Genomic DNA, 18,058 nt, shown 5'->3' with positions numbered 1-18,058 from the left:
TCCACTTTTATTTGGGGGAGGTTGCATGGCAAGAGTGCTAAAGGGCACACTTTAATCTACTACAAAGAACCCTGAGATTGATCAAGTAGGTAAGAAAATCCATTAAAACCATCTGGGGCTTTAACCAGGCTTGACTCTAAAGGGAGCCCCTGTTCTAAGCATTTCTCTCCTGGCTGCCCTTCCAAGGTAAAGGAAGAGGATGAGGTAGGAATTCAAAGTAGAAGTCTATCATACCAAACAGCTGTCTCAATTACATCCTGACCTCTGTTAGTAATGTGGCCTGAGATGTGCTTATAGTTGATTCAGTCCCCTGAAACTTAAACACCTCCAAGATAGGCCAGGGACTTCTGAGACATCAGTGGTAAAAGACCAAGGAGCCGGAGAACCCCCCGCTGCCCAAGTTGGAAAATCAAAGGACACATGTATTCCTTGGCTTGGGTAGGTTGCCACTACTCTTCCCATCCAAATCATTTGGATCTGCGGAGCTAGATGTATTCGTTTCCTGGGGCTGGCTGCCATACAGAGCACCACGAACTGGGTGAGTTAAAACAATACAAATGTATTGTGTCATGGTTGCGGCAGCTGAACGTCTGAAATCATGGTATCAGCAGGGCCATGCTTCTTCTGAAGGCACCAGGAGGGCAGCCCGGGTGGCTCAGCGGTTTAGCGCCGCCTTCAGCCCAGGGAGTGATCCTGGAGACCCGGGATAGAGTCCTATGTCGGGCTCCCTGCATGGAGCCTGCTTCTCCCTCTGCCTGTGTCTCTGCCTCTGTGTGTGTGTGTGTGTGTGTGTGTGTGTGTGTGTGTGTGTGATGCATAAATAAATAAAACCTTAAAAAAAAATGAAGGCACCAGGAAAGATCCATGCCCCTCAGGTAGTCCTTGGCTCATAGATGCATCAATCTTATCCTCTGTCTTCGCCTGATTATCCTCCCCGTGATTTCTTTCTTGGCTATCTGTGCCCAAATTTTCTCCTCATGACACTAGTCTAGTCATATTGGATGAGGGGCCCAATCTCTTCCAGCATGACCTCATCTTCACTAATTACATCTGCGATGCCACTATGTCCAGAGAAGGTCACATTCCGAGATACCGAGGAGTCAGGCCTTTAACATCTCTGGGGGGTGCACGATTTGTGATCAAGAAGTCAGGATTTGAAGTAACATTCTGAAAAGATTAAAGACCACGCACATTCACTCCTTGTACCCAGTACTCCTTCACCAGGAGTGATACATTAAGATGGACACAATGCAGGCAGCTTTACCAGATAAGTGGCCTCCAATCTCTCTGTCCATTGACTCAGACCTTATGTTACTCCTCCAGGAACTTGTAGGCTCTCGTAATGCATTCCAGTCACCAAGTAATACACCCCTCAAACGAATCTACACTGAAGCTGTTTATGTAACTAAGGAACCTTGATTATGTTGCATCCAAGTAGAAGTAAAATTTTTATTCTATTTAATGAAGGAAGGCTTTCTGGGGGAAAGGGGGGTCACAGAAGACTGAGATCAAAGACAGGCATCTAGGAGAAGCCATGGATATGAACAAATCCGCGCACTGACACAGTATCACACCAAATCATTTCCCCAGATCTCCACAAAGACACATTCAAGCCAGATACTTTCGGGGGGTGGGGGGAGCCCACAAAACAACATTGCATTTACTTCTGCCTTTGCTTCAGGTACAGAAAGTTGAAGGAGGGGGAAGGGAAGGGCCATAAAAAAAAAAAAAAGATCTCTCGCTGTTGTCTTTTGACGTATTATTTCTACATTAGTATTATCGGGCTAGTTACCGAAAGACAGATGCTGAACAAGAAGCTGATCACATTTCCCAATCTTATTTGCAAACAAGCATTCATTTCCTGCTTATCAAGGCACAGTGCGGGTACTTTGTCCATTCGAATCATTGTCTTAAGCCGGTGAGGCAAGCCACTGGGCAAGGTTCGCCCCAGCCAGAGCCTGGATGCTCAATGTCATTGAACTCAACAAGCAGATAATTAGTATTGAAAGGTGTGATTGCAGCCCAGTCGGCCAGGTAATCAGCACCCCCCCCCCCGACCCCCCATCCCATTTCTCGTCAGGGTTTTAGACCAATTGGAAATCTTAGCCCCAGAGGAGGCTGGAGAGAATTATCCTGGAAGTGTAGTATCCCTTTTCAAATATAAACACTGGACAATTATCCCAGGCCGTCGGCCCTCCCTCGCTCGGCACGCCAGGTCTGGACAGTGAGCAGAGGGGACCTGGCTTTTCCCAGGCAGGTCTGCCTCTCAGCCTTGGCTCCCCGGGGCGCTTCCATCAGCTCACTCACATCTTCCAAGACTGTCGCAACCTTGGGATGTCTGCAGACCGGGCCTCTTCATCCTGGTGCTTGTTTTGCAAACATTTGGCTGCCTCGTGGAAACCTGCCTCAACCTGAGGCCCGAGTTCCCTGCTGGCTGGGCTGGTGGAGGCTTCTTGAGAAGGGCTGGTCTCTTTTCCCAGTCGGATCTGATGGCTTGGAAGAGACAGAGTGGAACGCATCTTTCTGCTATCTTCTTCAAAGACGGGATGCCAGGTCTCAGTTCTCAGAAACCAACAGCCATAGTTGACATTAAACTTGGTTCCATACTTACATGGGCATTCACATGAAAACACATTTTTTTAGGCAACTCGATAAAGCATCAAATCAGGACTTGCGTCTCCTTTTTGACCAGGGGTGGCCTTCCCTCCGTGGACAGGGGGTACCATCTGACCAGGTAGGTACATGTGGAAGTGTAATTGCCTCTGTTATCAAAGGATGCTTTCTCCATGTCTTTACAGTGCTTTGCCTTAACCAAACTCACAATGGCTACCGTAGTTAGACAGCAAAATAAACACGAGTATCCATAAAATACTGACTCTTCCAGGCTCCGATGGAGGCTGTGCAGCCGGCTACCTGCCCCAGACTCAGAGGGAGGGCCCAGCGTATAAACAAAGTTTGCATGCAAGACTCCATGTATTATCAACATATCATGATCAGGCTCCTGCCAACCACACAGCAGACACATAACTCTACATTATGTAATGTGAACATCAGCAAGATTTTGGGGAGAAAGGCTTTTTGTTCCTTATTAGCCATCCTCCATGTAGGGCAGATGGCTTCTGGATGATGTCCCCAGAAGAGTGCAGAGTCCAGGCAACTGCTGTGCCTTCTCACCTCTAGAAAATGCTGACATTCCAGCAGGGGTCACTGGACAGAAGCCCCTTGGCCTTCTGCAGAAGAAGCCTCATTGTGCTTTGATGGAACCATATTTTCTTAGCATTTTATTATGAAAATTTCAAATACTCAGAAATCTTAAAAAGAAAAAAAACATACAGTAATCACTCATGAGATACAGATTTAAGATGTTACCATCTCCTGCATGGTGTTTGTGTCTCTGTCCCTTTCTCTGAGCCCCATTTTTCAAGAGCCTTGTCATGGGAAGGTCCTGGCCTGGAAATCCGTGCTCCCTGGTTATACCAGAGGCTTGCTGCAGCTTCTCACCAACCTGTGTCAGAAATGAGAAGAGCCCAGCTTACCGTCACAGACAGACCTGGGTTTTGATCACAACCCTTCCACTTACCAGCTAGGTGAACCTGGGCGTATTATCTGCCTTCAATGTATGATAGGCATAGAGCTAAATCCAATTAACCTATGCTGAGCATTTATTAGACGCCAAGAACTCTTCCAGGTGACACCCACTAGCCTAAATCCTCACAGTAACCTCTGGAGAGGTGCACTAGTGTTATCTTTCATTGTGGGGAACTGGGCTGGAAGCCCAGGCCCGCTGCCTTGTGGTGTCATTGTGAAATGAGCAATAGTAAATACAGTACATTTAGTACAGAGCTTTTACTTGCAGTGCCTTTTCAACAAATAATTCAAGGATTATTATTATTAGCTGTAGTAATATTTTAGAGAGGGCACCCAGTCAGTACCCAATTACAGCTCAGGACATAACCAACAACCAACAACAACAACAACAGCTCTGGCTGCCTTTTAATAGTTGAGGCTACCACTAGTATAGATAGCAACCTAGCTCTAAGGGTAGCACTTCCAAACTATAGGTCACCCAGAGAGCTATTTTCTATACGGCTGGCAAAAACCAAGCACTGCTTTGAGCGCTCAGATTTTTAATTCAGAACACTCGATGGTAGGGCTATGATAAAAAACTGGAAAATGTTAAAATGCCATAGTTGGGTACTTCCATGCCATATGAGACAAACAGAATTCAAACACAAGCACTTGTTAAAGTATACCTTTTATTGGCGGGATCATCTTTTTGTAAAAAGTGATGGAAATTTATCAAATCTAAACTCCGTCCATATGTTCTACTGTAAACATAGCTATTGATATTGTGGAAATATTTCCAGACTAGTTCATCTCCCATCTGTTCAGTGCAAAAATATTTTCCATGGTAGCTGCCATACAAATTCTAAACCCTAAAAGTTCTGCGGCTAATGCCCCATAGATGATTAGTTCTTCTCTGTTTCTTGGGTAAGACATGGGATTCCTTAAAGGCCAAGAGGCTGCCATCTTTCAGCCCCAAAATTTCTGGACTGCTTCCAACCTTTCCCTCATCCTAAACCCCTTCAAACTCATTCTAACCAGACTCCTCCATTAGGGAGCATGTCACTGATCTTTAAGGTAAATCTCTCTGCCTTAGGAAAAGCAAAGGCAAAGGATGAATGGATGCTAACTTTTGATGAAGAACCACCTTTGAGTAAGAGATACCATGGAAGCCCTGCAAGTGGTACTTTTCTAAGTGACAGAGCAAAGTAAACAGAGAAAAAGAAAGAAGAAGAAGGAAAGAAAGAAAGAAGGAAGGAAGGAAGGAAGGAAGGAAGGAAGGAAGGAAGGAAGGAAGGAAAGAAAGAAGGAGGGAAGAAGGAAGGAAGGAAGGAAGGAAGGAAGGAAGGAAGGAAGGAAGGAAGGAAGGAAGGAAGGAAAGAAAGAAAGAAAGGGAGGGAAGAAAGGAAGAAGGGAAGGAGGAAGGGAGGGAAGGAAGGAAGGAAGGAAGGAAGGAAGGAAGGAAGGAAGGAAGGAAGGAAGGAAGGAAGGAAAAAGAAAACCATGAATTCTAAATCCAGAGTACTGTTATACATTAAATAATTAATACCACCCATTGGCATAAGTTCAGAGACCTGGCAACTGAAATAAATCCAACTACAGAACACATGTTTTAGAAAATTGAAAGCGCCCTACTGATACTGTCTTTCCCAAAGGGATGCAGCTTCCAATAGACCAAGATAGGACACTGTGGATAAATCTGATAGATTCTGCACCCAAGAGGACAAAGCAGAGGCATATTCTGGGTCTTTGCCAGTAATAGTTGAAGAAGATAAGTTAGGATTTGGGGAATTGGAGCTACAGTTTGAGCGAGAGATTCCCAGCCCAGGGAAGAGACAATGATCTCCCCCCCCCCCCAAAAAAAAAGAAAGAAAGAAAGAAAGAAAGAAAGAAAGAAAGAAAGAAAGAAAGAAAGAAAGAAAGAAGGAGATGGACATGTTCAGAAGGAAAAGAATTCAACAGTGATCCAAGAGTGCAACTCTCTCCCAAAGAGAGTTACAGGTGATTCCAGAGCTGTATCCACACAAATAGGATTCTTGCTAAAGTCCTAAGAGAAAGAGGAATGAAGGAGGGATAAGTAAGGTAGTAGGATCCATCAGGAGCCTACATACATTCAAAAGAATTATATTTAAGAACTTGCTATTGGGAAGGACTGTCCTCCCAAGACCTTTGGTCACATTAATCCTTCCTTGGGCCATGGAAGTTCACCACCAGCAGCTGACATGTCATCATGGAGAAACGATCAAGGATGGGGAAGAGAAAGTGATGTTTTAGGTGGGCTGGCAGAAAAACTTTGCGGACTGCCCTGTTTTTTAACATACCCACAAAACTATGTGAAGCCAAGTGTTCTTTACGCTGGGCCAGACTTTCCTACCCCACCTTGGGGGTCTGCCAGTTTTCGCTGGCTCTCTCTACCCTGTCAAGCCTTCTTGTGAAATGACTGGTACTTCCTGCTTCCCGTCGCACCCCAGACCCAGACACGCCACCTCTCCCTGGGTATCCGCCCTATGGTTTAATGAAAGGAAGCCAAGGGGCTCCTGAGGACACAGAAGCCCCTGTTCAGATGAGGACAAAAAGAACAGGGTCATTTCCCTCCCAGTTTCCTCGTCTCCTTCCACCTTTCTCTGCACCCCCCACCCTCACCCCCATCCCTTACTGTGGTCATTGATCCCGGGCTTTAATTCAGGGCTGCATTCCTGTTCCCTTGTGTCTCAGGCTCCCAGCTGCAAGGCCATGGGGGATGTTCAGAGAGTTCCAGCTCCAAGAAATTCTCATCTCCATAGACCTGTCTACCCACCTCCCACCTGGCCTCCAGAGAAACAGCCAACATTCCTTCAGTCCCACAGAGAAAGGGTGTGACTTGGATTACTCAGTGAAGCCTCCAAGCCAGCATCTTATGCCCCCCCAAACAATAGAGTTGTATTTTTCTTGGACTCCATTCTTTTTATTTGGTTTCTCCTTTGATTAGCAGAAAGAACGCTACTCCCTCCCCCTACTTTTTTGTTTTAAATCCACCAGCCCTGTTCTTCTGCTCTTCCGGCAGAACCCAACCCCCAACCACAGTAAGGTAAAGCCTTGGATCATGAACCTGAGTGACGTCAGTGAGCTTGAGAAACGCCATCCGTTTCTCCTAGGCTTTCTCACACGTGGGAATTGTCTCTTGGGAATCTACATCCCATCTCTGATCTGTTTGTTTTGGATGCTAATCCCAGGACGCTGGGTGAGGTGTTAGCAGACTGACCTTTCCCGTTTTCTGAGTCAGTGATCTTAGATCACCAAGTCAGGCGCTAAGTGTTGAAAATTAAAATCAATGTGTGGGGCCCCATAAGCGGGAGCCAGGAAGGCGGGAACAAAAGGGTGAAAGGGAAAGGTGACACCTCAGTTTTGGTTGAAACAAAAAGACAAAAACCTATCGATCTGCTGCTGTCAAACTCATCCTCATCAAGATTCTGCTCAAGAGCCTCATGCTGTGAGGCTCACATTACAAAGAATATTACATGGACATGACCTCCTCTTGGCATGTCTGCATTACCTTTGAAAGGGCTAGCCCGGATCTGAGGTCCCAAGGCAGCTTCTGGCCATCCCCAATACCCAAACTTCCTGGCATTCAGGGAGTTTCTATCTGGTTGTCTACTGAGCCCCTGCAGTACCTCAGGCTGCAAAGAGTATTTATGAAGTATCTTACCTTTCACCAAGCTGGGGCATTTCGGGCACCCACCACTTCCACCCCCAGCTTCTCTAACAAGCAGGCAGATGTAATGGAATAACAATGTTGATAAGGCCAGGTGTCTGGTTTGGATTGGCTTTTTAAATCTAGCTCTTATCTGGGATGTCAAAACTAGTAAGTCAGAGTCAACGCAGCTTAAATTAAATATCAGCGGGAACTCAGACAAGACAACTTCTCATTTTTACTATGAAAAAATTGGCTCATTGAGAAGGATGGTGCTTTGCAGAAGATCACAGAACACGTTTACAGGAACGCAGAGGTCACAATTTTTTATCTCTAGGGATTTAGGGTTATTATCAGAAAGATATATGGAGGTTGTATCGGGTTGACAAACATTTAGGTTTAACCAAACGTCCTGCCCATCTCTTTAGACTGTGTTGCATGTCTTCAGAATGCCCGTATCCCCCAAACCAACAACAAAACACTTTACTCCCGGCTGACAAATTCCAGCCCATCTTCTGGACTTCCTTCTCCTTCAGCATATCACACGCAGCAGGTGCAATTCTTTTCAACAAATATTTCTTTTCAACAAAGAAATATTCTTTTCAGTATTGTTTGAAAAGAAGTATTTGTTGAACATCAGTCACATGCACAGCTTTTGCTCAGATAATAAAAAAGATACAGAATCTGCTTGTGAAACCAACCGTCCTAATATACTTTCCATATATGTGTTTCTAAAAATCAGCAATTCCCTCTTTTCTTTTTTCTACAATCCCGTTCTGAAGAAGAGACAACTTAATCATAAAAGGAAAGAAATTATCTCTATTTCCTTTTCCCAAGAACACACATACATATGCACATACACACTCAGACACACACACATGCGCATGCATTCCTGTATAAAATCATTATTTGTCCAGTACGATTTACACAGACATCATGGATGTAAATATACTAGACCTGTCGAAATCTGAACTCCAAGTATGCATCCTTTTTTTTTTTTTTTTTTTTTCAGGCTCCACCAAAAGAAAAAGAGGAAAAGGAAAACTCAACAAGCCCCTAAAGGAGTCAGATCCCCCTCTATATTGTCAGGTAATTGTTAGCAGAAATGGGCTGTAATAACAAGCCATTTTAAAGGAATGTCAATTCAATTCTGTCTTGCTTAAAGAAGATCCAGAGTCTGCCTTTGTTCCTAACCTGAGCAGTTTTGAGGAAATAATACCTTCTTTCAGAAACTGTGGGGAATTTGCAAGGTAGGGCTCCTGCTTTCCCAGATAAGCACGGGCAGGAGTGGGGACTGCTGGCCAGGAGGAGGCTAGCTCTGGGGGTCAGCCAGCACCCAGGGAGAGGGCCAACCCAGCCACAGGGAGCGAGGTGAGGGGGCGGCAGGAAGCCAGTGCCTTGCTTTCAGAAACTTATAAAGGATCTCTCCTCCTCCTCCTCCTCCTCCTCCTCCTCCTCCTCTTCCCTGTGGACTCGGCAGCCAAGGCCTCCCCAGTGGCAGAACCACCAGTCTCTTAGGCAACGTGTCCTTCGCCCTCCCTGCTGACGGCATGTTTGCAGTCTGGGACGCTTTCGTGCAGCTGCGTCTTTCCAAGAGCCTGAGGTTTAGGGTTTGGGTGAGCTTGGTGGTTCGCTTTTTTTTTTTCCTCCCCCTACCTTTTTATTCACAGTTTCCAATACACAAAGCACTTTACAACATCCATGGAAACCTCTGTGGCCACAGACTTAGAAAAAGACAATGACGGAGCGTCAGCCACACACGGGGAAGGAATATGGGAGTGTCCACTTATGTGGCATGGTTGTGTTGCTTTCTCTTTTGCTAATCGGGTCCCCAAAGCAGTGTTTGTTTTACTTTTTGTTTTTTTTTTTTTTTTAATTTTTGTCTGTGTTTTATTTCCGGGGTTCTTGTTGTTGTCGTTTGGTTTTGTTTTAGTTGTTTGTTGTTGTTGTTTTCACTAAAGGCCAGAATGACAAGGGCTTTAGAGCAAAGACATGATGGATGTAAAAATGCCATTGCCCTTGAGCTGGTCCATGTGGGTAGTTGTACAGCACGGCGGAGCCAGGCCTCTCGTTGACATTCGTGAAATGTTTGTGGAATGAATGTGTGCCACTTCTTTAAAGAGCTCTGTGTCATTGTTAGAACATACGGGAAGCTTCTTAGAGGCGAGAGTCCTAACATTTGAAGTCGTCATCATTCCTGTGCCCAGTAGGTTCCCTGGCTCACCTGAGAGGGATCTGAGCTCAGGGGACCACAATTAAATGTGACCTTTGTCCTCTGGAAATCTGCTGTCCTTATTCTGTATATTCTCTGGAGACAGTCCTTGGCAATCGCATTTACCCCCACTTTTCCACCTCTTCCAACCAATTATACAGGAATAATTGCCAAAAATTAAGACTGAGACCCATTGAATTCTAAACTGACTCTTTGGCGGAAAAAAAAAAGGCTAGAACAATGGGAAGGACTATGCCATCATCAGGGGTCCCACCTTCTGTGTCCCAGCTTCCTCTCCCCTTAAACCGGCATCACAGCCTCCTCTGGGCATGTGAAACATGACCAAGTTTTAAACATCAGTCTTTGCTGTACAAACGAAATGTGTCATCATTCAGACCACGTTTGAACCAGAGGATGTTAATTTTGATTCATCCCAAAAGGACACATCCTGCAGCTTCAGGGGATAAGTCAGGAGTCTGTGCAGAGGGGGAGGATGGTTCACAAGAGCAAACAGTGAGTACCAACGGCAGGTGCAGGCCACCACTGAGATCATCAGGTCACCACTTCCGCCATGGCTTGTGCAAAATGCAAGACCCCAAGTAGGGCTTAGCATTGCCCCACAAAACACAAAGTCCCAAGGAAATAAGGCAGGACCCCAAAGAGACAAGTCTGTGGATAAATAGTTTCCCCCACCAAAGAAGAGAGATGACAAGGGCAGAGCCTGCCTAATCTTCTAGCAAATGAATTTTATGCAGGAAGTAAGCATTTGAGAGTTGGTAGCTACTGTCTTCTTGTTCCACTGTTGTTGTGAGTGGGTTTTTACCCCTTCATACTTAGAGCTGTGAAAGTTTAGACAGAATTAACCCGTCTAGACTTCTGTTTTCTTATTTGCTAAATGGGAAAAGAAAGAACTATAATGAAACTTTTTTTTGGGGGGGGGGGGTAGTACAGGCGCTGCATCCAGGGAAAGCCTTTTGCTCACCACGGAGCACACAGTAAGGGCTCCGCAAACACTTCCCCTTGCTAATAAATGTCCCAAGAGATCAGAAAAGAAAATTTACATCAGGGTGATAACGGTGAGGCTGCACTTATCCAAACGAGGACTTGCCTGGATTTAAGGGGAGAGTGACAACCCACTTCTGCCCCAGATGACAAAATGATCTGGGAAATCTGGACAAGCCTGGATCAAGGGGTGAAAGGGTGCCACATACCCCCGAGAAACAAGAAATGCCACAGGCCTCAGAGAAAAAGGACGTAAAGGGATTGCCATGAGACGAAATCAGCCGCCGCACCACTCCTGCAAACCCAGAGAAGTTCTCATGAAAGACAAATTAAGAGGAGGGAAGACACGATAGAAGTGCATGGTTCAAGTCACACTTTGTTCTCTGCTCCCCGGGAGAAAGGCCGCCAAACTCTTGATTAGGAAAGAAAGGAGGAGATAAGATCAAAAACTGCACTTGACAAAAGAGCGGAGCCCCAGTCTCTCCTCGTGACCCAAAAAAGGAGGGCCAGTGCGGGGAGGACAGGGCTGCGGGGGCGCGGGTGGCCTGCGTGCCTGGGAGCAGGCCTGGATCTCAGGGCAGCGTGTGTGCGCCTGGGCACCCGCGCAGCTGCCTCTCCCATTAGCTGTGTGACCTTGAGCAAGCCACACGCTCTTCTCGGGGCTTCAGTTTCTTCACATGAAAAGCACAGAGTAATTTCTTCCCCTCACCACCTCCGGGAGATGTCCAGGGAATAGAGTTGACGAGTGGATGTAAGGGCACTTCAAAAGCAGAAGCAGGAAGCAGCAGCAAGGAATATTCATTAGCAGTGGGATTATTTTTTCAGCGATAGGTGAGAAGGCAGGGAGCAGATGCATACGTGTGCTTTAGAGTGATGGGCCTGTAGGAGACCAGAGAGGAGAAGGAGTGGGCTCCCCCGATCCTTTATGGGAAGGAGCCGCGTCCTGCGGCGGAACTGTGCAGAGCCATAGTAAGTGAGTCCAGGCAAAGAGGCATACGGCCTTCAGTGTGGACAGAAGTGGACATAGTGCCTCGGGCAGGGCGTGGGAAACACAGGCTCTCAACAGCCTGAGGTCCAGATGAAGGCTTCTCCTCTCCAAGCAGGCACCCCCTACCCCCCCTACTTCCTACGTGGGGCGCCTGCCCTCTGGCTGGAAGAGAATGCTCCTTCTCACCCCCTCACTGCATGGCCCCACCCACTTGAGCAAAAAGTCTCACCCAGCCAAAAGCTAAAGCACTTTTGACATTTAATACCTAAATGCATACCTGTTGATATTAACTCCGACCACCCCTCCCACCTCACCCCACCCTCAAGCCAGTGCAATAGTTGCTGAAGCTAGTGATCCTCCTGCTCCTGTTTCTCATTTTCCTGCACCTCTTCCTTCTCCTTCTTCTAAATAAATCACAGTTTGGATTTAGGGGCAGGGATGGAGATGGGTGACACTGTGTTTCAAATGCCTCCGGTTGGAAAGGCTGTAGAGTGTTAAGTCCAAAGTGAATTGTAAGTCCCCAAAGCGCCTAGGCAGGGCACATCCATATACACACACTTGCAACCTTGCTTTCCCTTTAAATCCTCCCTCCCAGGAGGAGCTGGGGAGGGATTTGTGTTTCTGGGGCTCTTGGGACTGCAGTCCCTGGGGCCATCTGGGAGTGATTAGCCTACAGATTTCAGGTAGCTCCAGCCACACGTGCAGCCCACATGACACCCCTAATTCCATACCCACAGCTCTCCTTCTCCAAACAAACAGCAGTGCCGTTTGCAGAGAAAAGAAAATGCCTTCCTTAGAGGAGCTGCAGGGGAAAGCCAGGTCATACTTGTCTCCTCTGTACTCCCCCTCCAGCCCCCCCCCACCTCCACACACACACACACACACACACACACACCACCACCACCACCACCACCACCCCGCCCACCATTCATTCAACAGTCAGTCACTCCGAGACTCATCCATGAAAGGACTGTGCTTTATGCTTAGAAAAGCAAGCAAGAAAACCAGGAAGAAAAAAATATTTATTATCATTGTATATTTGGGTAGCAAAGTCTAGAGGTTTTAGAGGTTCTGATATGTTAATAATGACTTCGGTTTGTGGTTTGATTGTTTTCTCAAAACCTGTAAATCCAGGCCAGAAATGTGTAAAGATTGCAATCTGAAAGCTTTATGTCCATCACTCCAAATATTCTCCAAAGGCATGTCTCTAACACCCTCTCTTATACAAAGAAGTCAGAGAGCAAGAAACTTAGAAGAAGCTTCCAGGCAAGGACAGACTTCCTTGTGAGTGGTACAGATAGCCATCTATAGGACACATTTGAGGGAAGCCACAAAGCCGTCTCATCTAATTGGCCTAGGTATCCCACTCTGTGCCTGGTAGCTGAAATGTGTCACTAGGCATTCATTGATTTGGCTAAATTTTGATCATTCATTCCTGCACTGAGCACATACTCACAGTAGACAAATGACAGCATGAAAGGGCATGAACAAAATGTTATAAGGACACACAGAGACAGGAGCAAAGATCTTTTCTTAGAGAGACGTCAAGTCCCCACGGAGGGCGACATTTGAACTGGATCTCCTTTTCCTACCACCAGGGTCTGGCTGCCTCTTGGACTGAGAATATATTGACCCTTAATAGTCATTTACTCTATAGTCTGAATGAGCTTCACGTCTTTTCTAAGACAAAGGTAGGTGAGGGCCGCTTTTATTGGAACAGACGCCCTTCCCTCGAAAGAGAGAGGAGTACTTGGGAGAAAGGGTTGTACGGAACGCTCCCCAGTACCGTAGAAAGGAAAATCTTGAAGAAGGGGGAAGAAGCCAGTGCATCAGTCTAGGAAGCCAGGGCTAGTTCCAACCACGGGTCATTAAGAAACAGCCAAAGGACATGGAAGAGACTTGAGGAGTCAGGGATGCTCTTAGGCACCAGCAATTATAATAATAACTCTTTCCTTCTAAGGGAACATTGCTTGGAATTTTTAAGAATCAAAAGAGAATCTAATCGTTTCCCCGAACTCATTCTTAAGTCTCGGAGGCAAACTCACTCCCACTTCCTGGTTGGTCTGACTGAAAAATCAAAGCGTCCTTGGCAGAAGTAAAATTGGGCTGGGGAAGCAAGTGCAAGGACACGAGAAGGGGGTAGATGAGCGTTCCTTCCATCCTGTATCTGATCTGGACGGAACTAGCCCAAAAGTTGGCTGAAGCAGGTCTCAGGCTCCACTGAGCTGAGACAGGTAAGCTTGGAAGCAGAGGTCCCCACTGATATCACCCTGAAGCCCTGCTTTCCTCAGACCTAAGTTCCTGAAGGGGAGTCAGAATCCAGAGTACCTCCTAAGTGCCAGGAAAATAAAAAGCAATTAGTGACTCTGGCTTTAGGCAGGATCTAGAGGGGAAAAAGAAATCCTGGAGCCCCACAAAGCTCCACCTCCCTGGGCCTCTTCCGGAACCACAATGTTCAGCCCACTCAGCGTTTGGCCAATGCCACTCTCTCCTCCCTCAGAAGATTTCTTTGCTCCTGGAAAATCATCTGGAAACTGTCATCACCACTGTGCTGGTTGGCAGATGTCCCCCAAAGAGAGAGTGAAGCGTACCACACACTACAAGGCATTTCTGGGCTTGGACCAAGAAAGCGGAGGGGTGGGGGTGGGGGTGGGAGGTGATGGCTCAGGCAAAGAGCGGCACAGCATGACCAGAGATGGAGGACAAGAGGTGACTTCTGGGGCCCAGGAAAGGGATGGAAAGGAACCTGCCATTGAGCCAGGTGTTCGGGACCACTCCTCCCTCCTGCTTGGCCTTCCCCTCAGCACTCTGATGGAGGCCCAAGGATGGGAGGGGAGGCAGCTCTCTCCTTGACCCGCACACTCTTTTGGAGCAAGGAAATAGAAATCCGTGGTAGAGGCAGAGAAAGAAGGTCTCGGGACACAAAATGCCCAGGGGGGCAAACACGGGGGTATTGGGTGGACAGAGGCTGAATTCTGGCAGAAACCGGACATGAAGACAGTAATAGTAGAGACCTCACCTTGTCCCCTTTGGATGCAGGGGCACATAGTAAGGCCCGCAAATGTATTTGCTGAGCTGCTTTGTAGGGGGGGCGCTGAGAATGATCGGTGCTGAGCTAACCGGGCGACAGATGACAAGTGGAAGAATGACAAGATGTCTCCGCTGGGTTGTACTTTCTCCACCCACAACTGTTCTCCATCGTCTGAGCCCCGGAGCCAATTCTCAGGCACATCCCCCCGGGTGCTCCAGGTCCTGCTCCAGATCCTCCTTCTGGGGTCACCCATGCCTCAAAATCTGCAAGCATCTGCTGCCTATGATTCCTCATGATGTTAGTGTAGTTGAGGATCAGAGGAAAACTAGATTCTGGGCTCCCTCCGGAGACTTTGTCCCAGAGCCCCCCCCCACCCCGCCCCGGGTAGAAGTGGACCCTGGGGGCAGGGGGGTTCGGTGAATGCCTGGGGTCAGTGTCTGTGCCGAGACCACCGAGTGTGCCTTCCTTTCCTATAGGAATATCCACCCTAGCCAGACACCACCTTTTCTCCTAGTTGCTGAGAGAGACATGTCACCCCGAGAGGTGTCTCCATCACTCCAGGGAAGAATTTAAGGGAAAGATGCCTACATTCAGGGCCCTCTGAGACTGTACCTTCTCTTTTAAAGAATAATCAATGCCCTGATGATTGAATCTATGGGGACCTTATCCCTAATTTATAGCAGGAACTGCTTATTTGTCTCTGCTTTGCACGTGGATATTAAGGCACACGAGGGTAAAAAGACAGTCCACTGCCAACCCAAGCTGACAATTTTGTGAGCTTTCGGAGCACCCCAAAGGGAAGCCGTTTCTGCAAACAGCCCATACCTTGTCCAGACTGTGCTCTGCTGGGCCTTCCCTTGCATTTCAGCCAATCTGGATGCTGGGGGAGAAGCAAGTTCCAGTGCTAGGACTCAGTGTGAAAGCAAACAAGCCTCCCTTCCTGGTTGGATGTAAATACATTGTGTTCTAAAGATAGTAACAGGGACGCAGTGAGATCTTCTGGGGATTTAAGGGAGGTGGAAGGAACAAACAAAAACTGTCCTCTTCTTTGCCTGGCCAAATGTCATTTTCATTAAAAAAAAAAAAAAAAAAGTGAGGAGGAGGTGTAAGGGGAGGGGAAGGGCATTTAAGACTCCACTTACACCTTTTACACCAGTGAAAGGGTCTCGGGAGAAAAGAGGTTAAAGAGAAATGGGGGAAAATGCAGGAAAGGGGGGAAAACACCCGACTTTCTCAAAATTCCCTATCTGCCTATTCAAAGCTGAGACTTCCAGAGGCGGCCCTGGCTTCCCCTTCAAACAAACCCGGAATGGAATCGCGTAATAACAGTGTCTCTCCCGCAGGCTTGCAGACAGCAAGCCGCACCAAGAAATTAATTGGAAATAAACAAGGACATTGTAGGCAGCCCAGGGGTCCCCACCGCAGGTCCCCCCACTGCAGCCCCCACTTCCCAGGTTGTTTTGTGACGTCACAGCTCGGAGCCCACTCCGCAGACAGAGCCCTCCGCATTAGGAAATCACCCTCCAGCAAACTCCAAAGTTGGGGGCTGACTCAGTGGCCTCGGCCCCTCCCGGGTCCCGGGGCAGAAGGAGCTGCTGCCACCGGACCTCCCACCCAAAGTCAGGCCACCGGGCTTCGGGCTCACGCTGCTGCAAAGCTAAGCACAGTTAGCAGCTGCAGGATACCCAGTTTGCCTCAGTGACTCTACAGGTTCCAGTAACCCCAGAAGATGTGCTCTGCCCCCCCCCCCCCCCCCCGGGAGACTGGAGGGCCAGGGTGAGAGAGAAAAGGCTTGCAAGAAAGTCACAAGACAACTCATCTTTAATCCTGACAGTTACCTTTGGAATTATTTCTTAAGAACATTTTTCCCTTTTCTGTGGTTTGATGGAAACATTTTTCTCTGATTGATAAAGACCCGACATAATAACCCACCCAATAGGGCATCTTAGTGGGAGTAGCTGATTAGAGTCCCTTCCGCCTGAGATGAGGTCACGGCTATAGAGCCCAGGCTACCCTGGGAGACTCACACAAGACTGTGCTGAGAATCTCTGCTCTTTTCTGCCCCGAGTCCACCCTGGGACTGAACACCCCCCTTACACGGAAAGGGCCCGAGGGGAGAAGAAGGAGGCGCAGGTGCGAGCCCAGGAAGTGCAGAGGAAGCTCTTGGTGCTGAAGGGAGCCCCTGGGCCCGGTGCAGGCGGCTGCAAATGAAGCACCACTGCACTGAACACTTATTTCACCTATATTTTTAGATCAGCAAGGCATAGGCAGCTTCAAAAGAAAAATGCATGAAAGAGGAACACTGGGGAGGGAAAAATAAAACTTGGCCTAAGGAAATTTCCAGGCTGTTCTAGGGATGCTTTGAGGGAATTCGAATGACGCGCGCCTGCCCAGTACCCTGCCTACAGACATATTTTCGAAAAAGGAAAGGGGGGCAAACACACAGGCACGCACTCCCTTTGGAAGCACAGTCCCTTTGGAACTGGGACTTCCCACTCCCACCCCACCACCGCCCCCCCTTCCCCCTCAGCTACTCAGCTACTCAGTCCTGGAGGAGCCAGCTCGACTGGTCTCCGGCTCTGGCTCCCATCCGCACCCCCGGGGCGCCCTGCTGGGCCACAGCCGCCCGCGGCCCCGCCACCGCCCAGGTCACCCTGGAGCGCTTTGCCGGGTCCCGCCTCCCTCACCCAGCACCCGTCCTCCTCACTCCTCTTTCTGCTAGAAAACAGAAAAAGGAAGAAAACGGAAAGCCCCCTTTTTGGCCTACAGTTTCAGCGGGGGCGCGGGGGCTCGACAGTCCGAGGTGACTCGGGTCGGATAATCTTCCCCAAGTGGGGCGCCCGTTTGGGGAGAAATCCACACGTCGGGCTGTGAGAGTCACATGCGTTTGCGGAACCCTTGCTGGGAGCTCCGGAGGCCTGCGACGGGTCACACGCCCACTCGGGCAAAATGTCCAAAGGTCACCTTTATTGGGCCGGCCACAGGTACTTATTGCGCACCTAGGAAGGAGGCCACCTGCGCGCCGAGACGGGGCCGACCCGCCGCTCCAAGAGAAGAGCCGCCGGCAAAGGCGTCCCCAGCACCCCCCCCCCAACCCCCGGCCCTGGGGAAAGGGCTCATTCCAGAGGGGCTGCAGGGAGCGGGGAGCTTGGGGACCTCGGGGTCCCGCCGGAGGGCACTGGGGTCTTTTACCCCCGGGGAACCGGGCCCCAGGGGATTGATGGAGAGAAGGGGTGTGCGCATCCCTGAGCACCTCTCCAAGAGCATGCCCCGGGGCTGAGGTCCTCGGGGGACTCTGCAGCTCAGCCCCACCGAGTTCTGGACCATGCACCCCTCCTGAAGACGGATTCAGACGCGCTCCCCACGTTTGCTAGGAAATTTTGGAGAGCGGGGTCATATGGTTCCTGATGCTCCGGGTAACAGGGAACCCCCTTCGCCCACCCCCATCCGGAGACGGAAAACCCCCCCTGTGCGCTGTGTTCGCACCGCGGGCGCGGAGCCCGAGAAACTCGCAGTAAGCCAACATCCCTGGGCTCCGGACTCCGCGCCCGCGTAGACGCGGAGGGAGCTCGGCGGCCCCGGCTGGGGAAA

At 48.8% G+C, this 18,058-nt stretch overlaps 1 long non-coding RNA gene across 1 annotated transcript; it reads right to left on the bottom strand.

The window, feature by feature from the left end:
• Positions 1-1,419: 1,419 nt before the first annotated feature.
• On the bottom strand, positions 1,420-16,176 carry LOC112672732 (uncharacterized). The gene is made up of 2 exons (XR_003144456.3): positions 15,293-16,176; positions 1,420-3,505 (listed from the first exon to the last, which is right to left on the bottom strand). It is a non-coding gene; the product is annotated as an uncharacterized LOC112672732 (long non-coding RNA).
• Between the last annotated feature and the right edge of the window lie 1,882 nt (positions 16,177-18,058).

This window comes from Canis lupus, chromosome 9, assembly GCF_003254725.2.
Source record: "Canis lupus dingo isolate Sandy chromosome 9, ASM325472v2, whole genome shotgun sequence".
Lineage (NCBI taxonomy): Eukaryota > Metazoa > Chordata > Mammalia > Carnivora > Canidae > Canis > Canis lupus.
Note: the sequence above shows the minus strand (reverse complement) of the source record. Positions and strands in the feature narration are given on the sequence as shown.